This window comes from Mytilus californianus, unplaced genomic scaffold, assembly GCF_021869535.1.
Source record: "Mytilus californianus isolate M0D057914Y unplaced genomic scaffold, xbMytCali1.0.p SCAF_1, whole genome shotgun sequence".
Taxonomy (NCBI): Eukaryota; Metazoa; Mollusca; class Bivalvia; order Mytilida; family Mytilidae; genus Mytilus; species Mytilus californianus.
In genome coordinates, this window is record NW_026262581.1 from 10,029,291 (window position 1) to 10,042,400 (window position 13,110).

Below are 13,110 nucleotides of genomic sequence, written 5' to 3' on the forward strand. Positions count from 1 at the left end.
CTATGATTGTATACTAATAGTTTCCAACTTGGTAAATGGATTTGACAGTCTTTGGTGGCTACAAGAAATTTAGTTACTGTATGACAGCGGAAAACAAATCCTTACATAGACAAGTTTGAAATTTATGGAAGGAAATTTAAAGATATTAGCATTTTTAACAGAAACGACGTAATGAGTGGTAGGGATGAGCCGATCGAATAGGTCAGTTCACTATTTAAAGCTTCATAATATATAAATAAGGTTTAGAAATTTAGATTAAATATGTGATAAGGTTGCTGAATATACCATACGTATCTAAAACGTTTACTAATTTTCAAAGATGCAATTAAATGCATCAGATATTTGAAGTGATAAATCTATTTTTACTCATCCTTAATTGAGTAATATAGCCAAACTGGGTCTAATTTTTTTTTTTATCAAAATACATATGATAGGATAAGATTTTTTTTCAATATCAAAAATACATTTATATTGAAAGGGTGGTGTACTGAAGGTTTCAACTGCTCATCCTTACCACGGAAATCACAATAACAGTCCGTTATAATATCGCTTTGTCTCTGGTACATCATATGTTGTTAAGGTCTTTCCACTCCGTTAGGAAAGACCTTATTGTTTTTCTAATTAAGGTCTTTCCACTCCGTTAGGAAAGACCTTACTGTTTTTCTAATGTTTTTTTTTCTTCCAGCATTTTTTTGACATGGCCTCCCCTCGTTTCTATTGAAGTTATCAAGACCAAATATGGACCATCGATAGACCTCATCATGAACTCTTACCAGATGAGGGCACGTAGGATTTCATCATCCCCTGTAGCAGTTATCTCCCTTTTATTGGGTTTTTTCAACATGGCCCCCCTCGATGTTTTTAAAGATACCATGACCTTTTTTGTTCTATAGGTAGATCTCATCATGATGTATTACCATATGAGGCTGCGTAGGATTTCATCACCTCCTTTGAGAGTTGCATCCCCTTGAAGCAATTTCTTTTATTTGCATTTTTCTAAAAAAAGTATTAAAGATAGAATCGAATTGAAAATGGCAGCATCTACAGGAACAAATGGCAATGTTAATAAACATAAACAATTAGTATGTTATCAACCCTTATAAGGAGTTATTTCCCTTGAAAAAAATACTCAATTTTAAAAAAAATTGTATTTCGAGAACCGGAAGTCGTAGAGACTTGGGACCTTCACCAATAATCTTTAATTCATGTGACCTTTAAATTGCACCCAAGGTTAAAGGTCAATGAGTGCAAAAAAAATTTACGCTGCAATTTCATGCTTATACATATTAAGAAAACGATAAGAGTTTGCTGCATACATACTGTGTATAAAATGTTCCTCTCGACAAGCTCTACATTTTATACATTAAGCTCAAAAATGTCCGACCGTCTGTTCAAAAGTTACGACGAGATAATTCTTTAAAGTATAGTTTTGTGTGCATATCTTTTAAAAGGTAACAGATATCAACCTATTATAAACTGCAAAAATGATCAGTATTTTAAGACCTTCAGTTTGAGGTCAATGTCAGGTCATGATGAAATTTTACCTTGACCTTCAAAGAGTACTATGACCTTGACCTTGTGGCATTTGAAAGGTCAAGTGATCCTGAGTTGAATGGTGGTAGTTCCATGACTCTACGACTTGCGGTTCTCAAGTTTGGTATTGCATCTTATATTTGATGATTCATTGTGACCTTGATGAACTTTGGAATTATCCAAATTTTTTGTCTACGATGTTTTCCTTTAACTGCAGATCATTTATCATTTAACAGATTTGAAATATCTATTGTCGTTTTAGAGATAATGCAGTTTGAAATTTTGCGAGCGGAGGCATGTATTTCTGAATCAACAACAGCTTTCCACCTGAAATTTTCAGAAATTGAAGACTTAAACATGGTTATATGTTTGACTAATTACCAGAAACTTTCAATGAAAAACTAAAAAAAAAATCAATTTGAAATTTTCATCTTTTACATTGACTAAGTTTCATAAGTTCTATTTATATAATTGATATTGCATCATTTTTGGCACTTTGCCAAATGCGGTCATTATATATATATCAAATTGAAGGTCTTAATGAGCTCTACTCAAAAATGAAAATTTCAAACCCCTTTTTCATCCCAGTGGGAAGGGTGGGGTCATTTAGTGCAAAAAAATCAAACTTCTCAGATGGTTAGGTTGTCGCATATCAAATGAAAGTCCATAAAGCGTACATTTCAAATATCAAATTGACGTCCCCCAAAAATGGGTTGGGCGGGGTCATTGAGTGCAGAAAATAAATTGTCTTCTAAAATAACGTTGTTGTATATCAAATGAAAGGTCATAAGGTGTACATTTCAAATATCAAATTCCTGTCCTCCAAAAATGAGGTGGATGGGGTTATTAAGTGCAAAAATTAAAACTTTCTAGAACATGGCGTTGTCACATATCATATGAAAGATCATCAAGTCTACATTACATATATCATACTTCCGATATCAAAAATGTAGGCGGATGGGGTCATTAAGTGTAAAAAGTGAAAATTTTCAGAAGGTATGCTTAATTGTCGTATATCAAATGAAAGGTCTTAAAGAGTACATTACAAAAACATCACTTTTACAGGAAAGACCTTTCAATTGTTTTACAAACAATTGAGATACTAGTTTTTTTTTATTATTATTATTTGACTTATATATTTAAAACCCTCTTTGCTCGATTGGCTTTAACATTTCAAGAATACTATAAAAAAAAAACGGAAAAGAAATTCTAATACGTGCAGTAAGTATATGAACATTTCATGAAGAGCATATGCATGCCTGCAAAAAAACGAGAAATGATCACACATGATGTCTACTGAATTATTTTTTTTTTATGCCTGCCTAAAAATATGAAACACGAAGCAATACTCTAACGATTCCTTTTTTAAGACATCTGTTTCTCGTTAGGAAAACACCTGGCATTTACAGTCTTTCCAAAAGAGATGCCCCAACAGTGCTGCATAAAGTTTTCTCGGAGAACGGATGAAAGAAAACTCACTGCTACATATACGTCATTGTGTACACCTAGCAACTAAAGTAAATATCAATGTCCGGTTATCGCGTCAGTGTACTCCAAAGGCAAGATATATTGATAAATATAAAAGTAATTATACTGACAATTATTTATCCGATTATCTCATCAATCTTTATTATACAATGTTATTACAACAATGTAATTACTGTTAGCCATCAAGGACATTATCACACATTCCCATATTGGAAATCAGATGTTTAATACAAATATAATGATCTCTGCTACAACGTTCATTGCACACAATGCAATTTACATTTACAGCATATACAATTAATTTTACTAAGTATTTTCATTTCTAAAGGTGAGATTTATTGGTTTCATAACGAGTACATGAGTGTTGAATATCGCGTGATATCAACTCGAGTTATTAAGTTTCAAAATAATAACTTTAACGAGCCTTTGGTGTCCAAAGTAATTATCAACCTACGCTATTTTGAATTTTCCGAGTAGATAGCATGATGTTTTTGGGGGCTATCTACTTCTATTTAGCGGCTAGGCGGCTAGCTATACGTTCAGTCTATGTAATATGACCCTTTAAAGTCATTATTGATCAAACTGTTTAACAGTAGCCAATTGAAATATCGCAATTTCGAAACACGTTATAGGATAGGCCAATCAAAATCAACGTTTTTTCGTATCACTTATTTGTTTCACACTTCGTTCTGTGTGATACGATAAATATCTCTTTACGCGGGAAATAGACAACAGGCAACAACCAGAAGGGAAATGTTATACAAGTCCCAAAAGAATTGCCGAGTGCTTCGCAATTGACACATTTGAGTAAAAACCAACACCAATATGGTATATATAAATGACAGATTTTTTGGTATACATAGATGTGGCAAAGATCCGCAGAATATTAGAGCTTAAATACATAGCTAAAAAACAAGGATAAAAAATATGAATACTCACAATTGTCTCTTGAACGTTATGCAGTATAGGATCTGCAGTGTTGAGTTTGTATATGTTTTTACTTTATATTAATTGGATACAATAGAATTAATCGGCACTTGACTTACAATTATGTTTCTGGAATACTATCATATTTTGGGTTATATAAACGTTTGATTAAAAACTGGGTCTTGATTTCATTGAAGATTATATAAACTTTGAACTTTGGGGTACTTTTTGAAGAAGAAGTTATTGCCCTTAAATGAGGATTTGTGGCTAATTTTTATGTTATTTCCTATTATGTCAAACTATACTAGAAAGGTATAAAAACTGGTAAAAAAATAATCAGCAGTACATAGTCTACAAAAATTTCAAATGACCGAAACCATTGGATGACTCTTTAAAGAGTAATTGCCCGTAAATGACTAATTATCGTGTTTTGCCCATAATCTCTAAAACTATTATAGATATTTAGAAACTGTAAAAGCATAAATAACAAGAAATACAAGATCAACAAAAATGCTTGTACAACTGATACAATTGGATGACACCTTAAAAAGTTATGGCGTTAATCAAAAAAGTTTGACTAATTTTTGTGTCCGTCATATGTCAAAGATCTTCTCCTCTAAAACTACCTAATTAATTTCAATAAAACTTGGTGTGAACTAACCCTAATAATTCAGTCGTTATATTTCGCTGCATCTTCGCTAGCCAAGGGTTACGATCCACTTCCCTTCTCTCCACAGTGGAGAGGAGGGAAGTGGATCGTTACCCTTGGCTAGCGGTGGAGAGGAGGGAAGTGGATCTTAACTCTAGGCTAGCGAAGATGATTTCGCTGATCTACGATGGTCTACATTACCTCGCGTGGAACAAAATCGGAGACGGAGAGGGATTGAATTATTCGAGTTAGGTGTGAACGATCGTTATGGTATCATACATGAATGCCGTTTTCCCCCGGTCAGTCAACAAACATGGCCTCCATGGCTAAAAATAGAACACAGGGGTAAAATTAATAGGTGCATTACGTTTGCGCGCAAAAATCATTTATGTTTGCGCGCAGCTTATGATTCCATTTGCGCGCAGCTCTTGATTACATTACCTTTTACAGGTAAACTCAGGTAAATACAGGTACATATAGATTATACTTATTTATTTATTAAATATTATTTTCGAGCAGAATAAGTCCTTTGTATGGTGCACAAGCACTTAGTCCTGGAAATATATACAGATAAAAATGTAAAAACATAGTAAATCTAAAGAATAAAAGTACTGATTTTACATGTCGTAACGCAATGAATATTTGAAGCCCGCTGCTTTAAAAAACACAAAAATACATGGTTGTGCTGAATAAAATTGCTCATATTACTACAAATGGCTCGGATTCCGGGCCATTTGTAGTATGCCTGGATGCTGCTGACGGTAGTTATGCCCAAAGACCTGGAGGAAATAGGGAATCTGGTGAAATACCTTTGCAATTATTTACGGTGCATCGTCAGCCTTAAGTGTTCTGTCGATACAGAAAAATAAATCCATCGTACACTAATGACTTTTCCCACCGATTTAAGTTTCTGACAACCGAAACTCTATGTGCCTTAACGTAACTTTACGAACTGACTTAAAATATTAATTAAAGCGATCACTATTTGGTAAAATTATGAAACAGAATACTATTTACTGTGAAACATTCGCAATTAAGTTAAATAATAGAAAAAAAAAGGATATGGGGTATCCATCCGTGAAACAAAATCAGTAAATGCACATAAAAAAACACACAAAAAGCAAAGGAACAGCGCTTTTATTGCTATTTTAAATATATTATTTAAATTTACAAATATGGTCAAAATTCACAATGATCATAGTCATATTTGTTGTGAATTATCTTTATTTTACCTGTGCTACCTGTAAAATGAATGGGCGCAAATGTAATCAAAAGCTGCGCGCAAACATAAAAAAAATTAATCCCCAAATGCGCGCAAATGTAATGCGCCTAAATGAATTAATTTTCCTATATATTAAAAACCATAATAGATAGAGACAATCTGACAGGGGCGAACATGCTCAGAATGCCAAGATCTACATACTTCCTAACCTTACCAAGTAATCGTGTTGCATTGTATGACAGTTGAACGATAAGGCTTCTGGAAGCCTCTTGTTTCGATAATCTTTGGGGTTTTTTTTGGAGGGGGTTGCTATTTACTCGAAATCTATAAAAGTTAGATAGAAACTGATATAGCAAAAAAGACAATGAAATAAGATCTACAAATAAGTAAATATGCAATGTAATCGAAACCAACAATCGACTCCTTATGAGAGTAATTGCCCTTATATGACAATTTTTACAAGGTTTTGCGGGATTTTTGTCGACATCATATCTTGCAAACTATATTACTTTATCAAGAGAGGATCTGTTAACAGCAAAAAATTATCAGCAAATATAATCTGCACAACCAAAATTGATAGTCGACTCATATTGTATTTATTGCCATAAACAGAATATTGTTAACCATGTTTTGTGTATTGTTTTTTGTTTTTTTTGGGGGCTTTTTTCTTGAAAATTATCATAGATAGGAAGAAACTGTCATCAGCAAAATGAGCATCAAAATACAAACTACGAAATATATGTTTTACAAAACCGAAATTGTAGATCGACTTTATAGGAGTTATTGCTCTGAAATGATGGTTTTTACCATTTTTTGTGCGTTTGGCTATTTTCTTGGAAACTATGATATATTTTGAGAAACTGTGTTCTGTCAAAAAAGATCAGCAATGTCAAATCTACAAACAGAGGAACATAACTGAACTTGTGGATCGATTTCTTATAGGAGTTATTGCTCTGGTAATTTTTTAGAAGTTTTAACGTATTTTTTGTTATTATCTTGAAAACTAGAATTAAAGATAAAGAGAAACTATAAGCTGCAAAAATTATATAAAAGATCTACAAGAAAATAAAGTGATAGAAATCGTCAATGTTGACTTCTTATTGGGATTATTATAATTGGTTTACTCAATCATTGTTCGTAAATATTTCCCCGAGTTGACCTGGATCAAACTTACATAGTGTGTGAAAGATGGCTATACCACTGTTGATAATGGTATTAACGTTGCATACTTCAACCAGGTGAACGATTAAGGCTGCTGGTAGCCTCTAGTTTCTTAAAGCCATGGTAATGGCTGTCATTTTTTTACGTATGGTTTATTATTACACTCTGTTTTCTTCCTGTGTATGCTATTAACAACATAATACACTTAATAAGTGTGATAAAAAACAAATTAAGAAGTGTTTGGCGTATGGAGTTTTTGATTGAAATTATCACCTGTGAGAAGTATTAAAGTCTTAAACGATTTTATTAATAGACTGTCTGGAAGTCAAGTCAAGTACAATTATAATCCAAAATTATTTACCAAAGAAGTATTTATACTTTTGGCAACACGTATTTTATAATCCAGCTAAAGTATTTATTTTTTTAAACTTAAAAGTCAAAACAAACTTGTTTGGTGTCTTGATATCCCAACCCAATAGCTTTAATATGTAATATACGAAACGACATTTCATGAAATCGACAGCATTGTTTCAGTGTCTTGATAAAGGTATCAAATATTTCTTTTATTTTTCGACATTTATTTGTTCCAGGTACTGATATGTAACTATTTTGGATAGTCCCAGATGATTTGTTCCAAATTGAAACTACTTTGCAAATTCTTAAACTTCATTTCCCAAAATTAATTTCGCCAACAAAGGTCATGATGCTTTAAACAGGACATTATTAAGATGTATATAATATACTAAGATGAATTCAATCTTTATAATTTTTATAATAATCCACACTAAGCTTCCAATTTTTATTTTTCACTGCTTTCCCTTTTCTCCTTGAAAAAAATATTTGTCTTGACCCCTCTTAAAATTATATTTCTACATGTCTTGGGTTGTCACTGGTTCTTGGATCCATCAATTTCCCCAAGTTGTTGGTTTATTTCTTTGATAGCTTTCTCGTTTCAGTATTGTCCTCTGGAGTATACATTCTTAATCTCCGTATACTTCTTCTCTCCGTATAATTCTTTCTCTCTATATACTTCTTTCTCCCCCTATATTTCTTTCTCTCTCTATATTTTTCTCTCTAACTATATGTATATATATCTATATTATTATATTTCTTCCTCTCCGTATAATTCTTTCTCTCCCTACATATCTTTCTCTCTGTATATTTCTTTTTCTCCGTATATTTCTTTCTCTCCCTATATATTTCTTTCTATCCTTATATGTCGTTCTCTCCCTGTATTTCTTCCTCTCCTCATATTTCCTTCTCTCCCTAAATTACTGATGGTTATGAAACCCTCAGCATTGTGATGTGTTCCTGTTGCTACCAACAGACTTGTAAGATAATACATACTTCAGTCTTTATCTACGTCTCTTATTTTCTTTTTGTGGCCAGTAATATTGTTTGCCCGGCAAGACATTTGTTTGAATTTATTAGCCTTAAGACTAGATTTTCAATTTTTTTTATACAAATTGCATCCCTGTCTATGCACTTATAATTGTTAGACAAGATTATCATCTAGAAAATTGTTACATGCCTCACGACACTTCACTATCTAGTATTGTGTCATGCATCTGGTTTTAGATGTTTCCTTACCTGTAAAATACAAGACTTATATCTAGCATTTGTTACTTTCTCTATTTCTAAGCACACTTTCTTTTCAGACAAGACTTCTATCTAGAATGTGTTACTTTCTCTATTTTTAAACACACTTCCTTTGCAGACAAGACTTCTATCTAGCATTTGTTACTTTCTCTATTTCTAAGCACACTTTCTTTTCATACAAGACTTCTATGTAGTTTTTGTTACTTTCTCTATTTCTAAGCACACTTTCTTTTCAGACTAGACTTCTATCTCGTATGTGATACTTTCTCTATTTCTAAGCACACTTTCTTTTCAGACAAGACTTCTGTCTAGCATTTGTTACTTTCTCTATTTCTAAGCACACTTTCTTTTCAAACAAGACTTCTATCTGGTATTTGTTCCTTTCTCTATTTCTAAGCACACTTCCTTTGCAGTAAGTACACTTTCTTTTCAGACAAGACTTCTATCTAGTATGTGTTACTTTCTCTATTTCTAAGCACGCTTTCTTTTCAGACAAGACTTCTATCTAGTGTGTGTTACTTTCTCTATTTCTAAGCACACTTTCTTTTCAGACAAGACTTCTATCTAGTATGTGATACTTTCTCTATTTCTAAGCACACTTTCTTTTCACACAAGACTTCTATCTAGTATGTGTTACTTTCTCTATTTCTAAGCACACTTTCTTTTCAGACAAGACTTCTATCTAGTATGTGTTACTTACTCTATTTCTAAGCACACTTTCTTTTCAGACAAGACTAATATCTAGTATGTGTTACTTTCTCTATTTTTAAACACACTTTCTTTTTAGACAAGACTTCTATCTAGTATGTGTTACTTTCTCTATTTCTAAGCACACTTTCTTTTCAGACAAGACTTCTATCTAGCATTTGTTACTTTCTCTATTTCTAAGCACACTTTCTTTTCAGACAAGACTTCTATCTAGTATGTGTTATTCTAGATCTAAGCACACTTTCTTTTCAGACAAGACTTCTATCTAGTATATGTGTTATTCTAAGCACACTTTCTTTTCAGACAAGACTTCTATCTAGTATGTGTTACTTTATAAAATTGACAATGGAATTCTCTATTTGTAATTGTATATTATCTTGTCAGACAAGACTTCTATCTAGTATGTTTTACTTTATAAAATTGAGAATGGAGTTCTCTATATGTAATTGAATGTTATCTTGTCGGACAAGACTTCTATCTAGTATCTGGTCTTTTCTCTATTTTAAGTGTACACGATCTTGCCAAATAAGAATACTACCTAGTATTTTAGTGTTTTTTTTTCTCTATTTTCAAGTGTATATTTTTTTTCGAACAAGTCTTCTATCAAACATGTGTTCCATTAGTTATTTTTGCATGTTCTAAGTGACTTGTCAGACTGGACCGTTATTAGTTAGACGAGACTTCTGTCTAGTATGTGTTTGTTTTTATCTATTAATGCATGTAAGTTAATATGCGACTTGTCAGACTTTAGCTAGCTATAAAACCAGGTTTAACCTAGGAAAATGTCTGTACCAAGTCAGGAATATGACAGTTGTTTTCCATTCGTTCCGTTTGGTGATATAGTCTAACGTTTGATTGTATCAGCTTATAGATGGACTTCCCCATTTTTGACCTTCAGAATTCTGCATTTTGTTAATTTCTTTTTTTCAGACGGGACTTCTGTGTTGTGTTTCTCATATCTCTATTTTTTGTAAGATACCTTTTATGCAGTGTTTGTTCCAGTCTTTATATATCTAAGTTTTAGTCTGAAAAAAAACATTCGTTGAAGAACAACCATAGCCTCTTGCCTGCATGTGTACTATGTTTGATTGGATGTCACTTGGTTTTAGCCTAGAACGGCAAAGTGTAATATCTTGACTGGACTGGACTTGACTGGACCCTAGGACTGGACTGGACTGGACTGGACCCACACATGTTTATTTTTTTTTGTAACCTGTTTCTATACTATGTACAATTAGACGAAACTTTTTTAATCCTGTCTTCATTTCCATGTGCGCAATGACTTTTCATACAAGTCGTCTTACATCAGACGCTATCTGGATGTGTACTAAGGCATGGAAAAAACTTGAAAACTTTAGTCTCTTTTTGGATGTGTACTGTCATTTATCAGACAGGAATATTGTCTACAATTTTGTTTTAGTCCCTATCTATGTACTTACTTGTCGGACTAGACTTCTATCTTATATTTGTTTCTGGTTTTTATTACATCTGTACCGCTATCTAGATGTGTACTAAGGAATGGGAAAAAGACTGTTTTGGAACTTTACGTCTCTATTTCAATATGTAGTAGTCATTTGTCTGACAAGAATGTTGTCTACAATTTTGGTCCAATATATGTATAATCACTTGTCAAATTGTACTATTATTATATTTGCTCCTGGCTTTGTATCACTTGTCATGTCTGTCCAGATGTACTTCGAATGCAATTAAAACTCATGACGGTTGCCTAACTTTGATTTATGAATCTCTCAGTGCGTGTTCCATGAGTTGTGTCTAGGAATTTTCTCTCTGTATACCCATATGTATTATAATACTAATGTAACGGTTGATAACTTGCCAAATAAACATTTTATCTAGAACTAGTCCAGTCTATATCTATACATCTATTTTACTTCTGAAAGAGAGCATTCTTGGCTTGGCTTGGTTTTGTGTTTGTTTATTACTTTTCCTTCACTGTTTTGTCTCTATCCATACATATTCTGGCAAACAATTAATTTAGAATCACGTCCAACCTAAATTTTATATATCATTTTACAAGTCCAGCATAGAAGATTTTATATTTGCGTATTGTGTCCATTGTATCTCTATCTGTAACGTCACAGTACCCAAATTGCACCTATTTAGCAAAACAAAGCAGCGGAAATCTTACAAGTTTTTTTAGAGACTAAACAATTTGTATTTTTATGATTTTACATTATGCACGTCTTTCAACATGCGACGTCCACAAAAAGTCATCTTTTAAAATTGAGCAAATAAAATATGTTACAAGCATCCATTTCTTAAAAAAATGAATATTAAGCATGGACTAATGTCAAATTGTTCTAAATATTTGAAGAAATAAAACAATACATCTGTTATACGATTTTTAAGGATGTGAATTTAAGCATGGATGCAAATTGGGTACTCCTCATTGCAGAATTATGGATCCTTTAGAGGTCGGTTCAAACCCATTTTTCTATGATTCGACATGGATTCAAAATTAAATTGGTGGAAATATATAGCACATAAGGATACATCTACAAAATAAACACAGAATGGAAACTTTTGTCTGGATCATAAATAAACGTAGGTGAAAAAAACTGTCAAAATAGGTGCAATTTGGGTATCCTCACGTTATGTGTACTATCGTTACGTGTAAGCGAAGACGAAGTAGATATAGAAATTGAATTAGATGGGCTTCTTTCTGGTATTTACTCATGATACTGTTGAAAAAGAACCAATAAGACAGAAACCGAAGACTTGCGGGATTTTTCGCTGTGTTGAAGACCCATTGGTGGCCTTGGGCTGTTTTCTGCTCTTTTGTCGGATTGTTGTCTCTTTGACACATTCCCCGTTTCCATTCTCAATTTTATTGACTGAGTAACAATAGAATAAGTATACACAGGATTTTATTGAAAATGGTTTAACTTTTATATCAAAAGAGCGATTCATCTTGCATTTAAAACTATGATATAAAAACCATTTCTCTACCTGATACTGTAAATGTTCTTAAAGGTATGTAATTCATTGTTATGCATACAATGGGTGTCTATTATTCCTTTCACACTTGAAATTAATATCAGCATGACATGTGAATGTTATCATTGATATTTGTAAATACCAAAAACCTTTTTGCTTTTACTAATATTAATTATATTGATTTTGATGTAAAATATAGAATAAATCGATGGGAAATTAAATACAAAAACATAAACAGAAAAATGGTTTTCTTGCATCATAGAAAAATAGCTATCTAGTTGTTAAAAGTGTATACGAACGAACATGAAAATAGGTTGAAATTTTGTGTATTGTTTTATTCCTTTGTCTTATTTGTTATTTATGCAGTTTGCCCTTGTAGAAAGATTTTTAAATTTCAAAAGACATTGGCAACTAACCAGGTTGATTTCATTCACATTAAATCACGTGGAAATTTTTAAAATTCGTAAACAACTGTCGGAACATTCAAAAAGATTTTAAACTTAAATCATACAACGATGGTTAAAAGCGGATTAATTTAAGTATTATAGGCAATAATCTATTGAAAAATTGTTTATTTGTTTAGATATCGTCAGAGTTGTGAAAACGTATACACGATGCTGACGTTAGTTTAGGTACACTAGTGTTCTGATTGAGGAGAAATCGATTTCACGTAATTGAAACAGATTCTGATATGTAAGCTTCAGATGCAAGGCTTGGATTAGATTTTTCATTGGACATTGAACTGTGTAGCTGTGAGATAATGTTGACAGTACAAAATAGTAATTATATTTTGTAAGTGAATATTTGTCGAATTTATAGTACAAATGGACAAAATACTTAAAAATATGGACTTGAATGACGATTT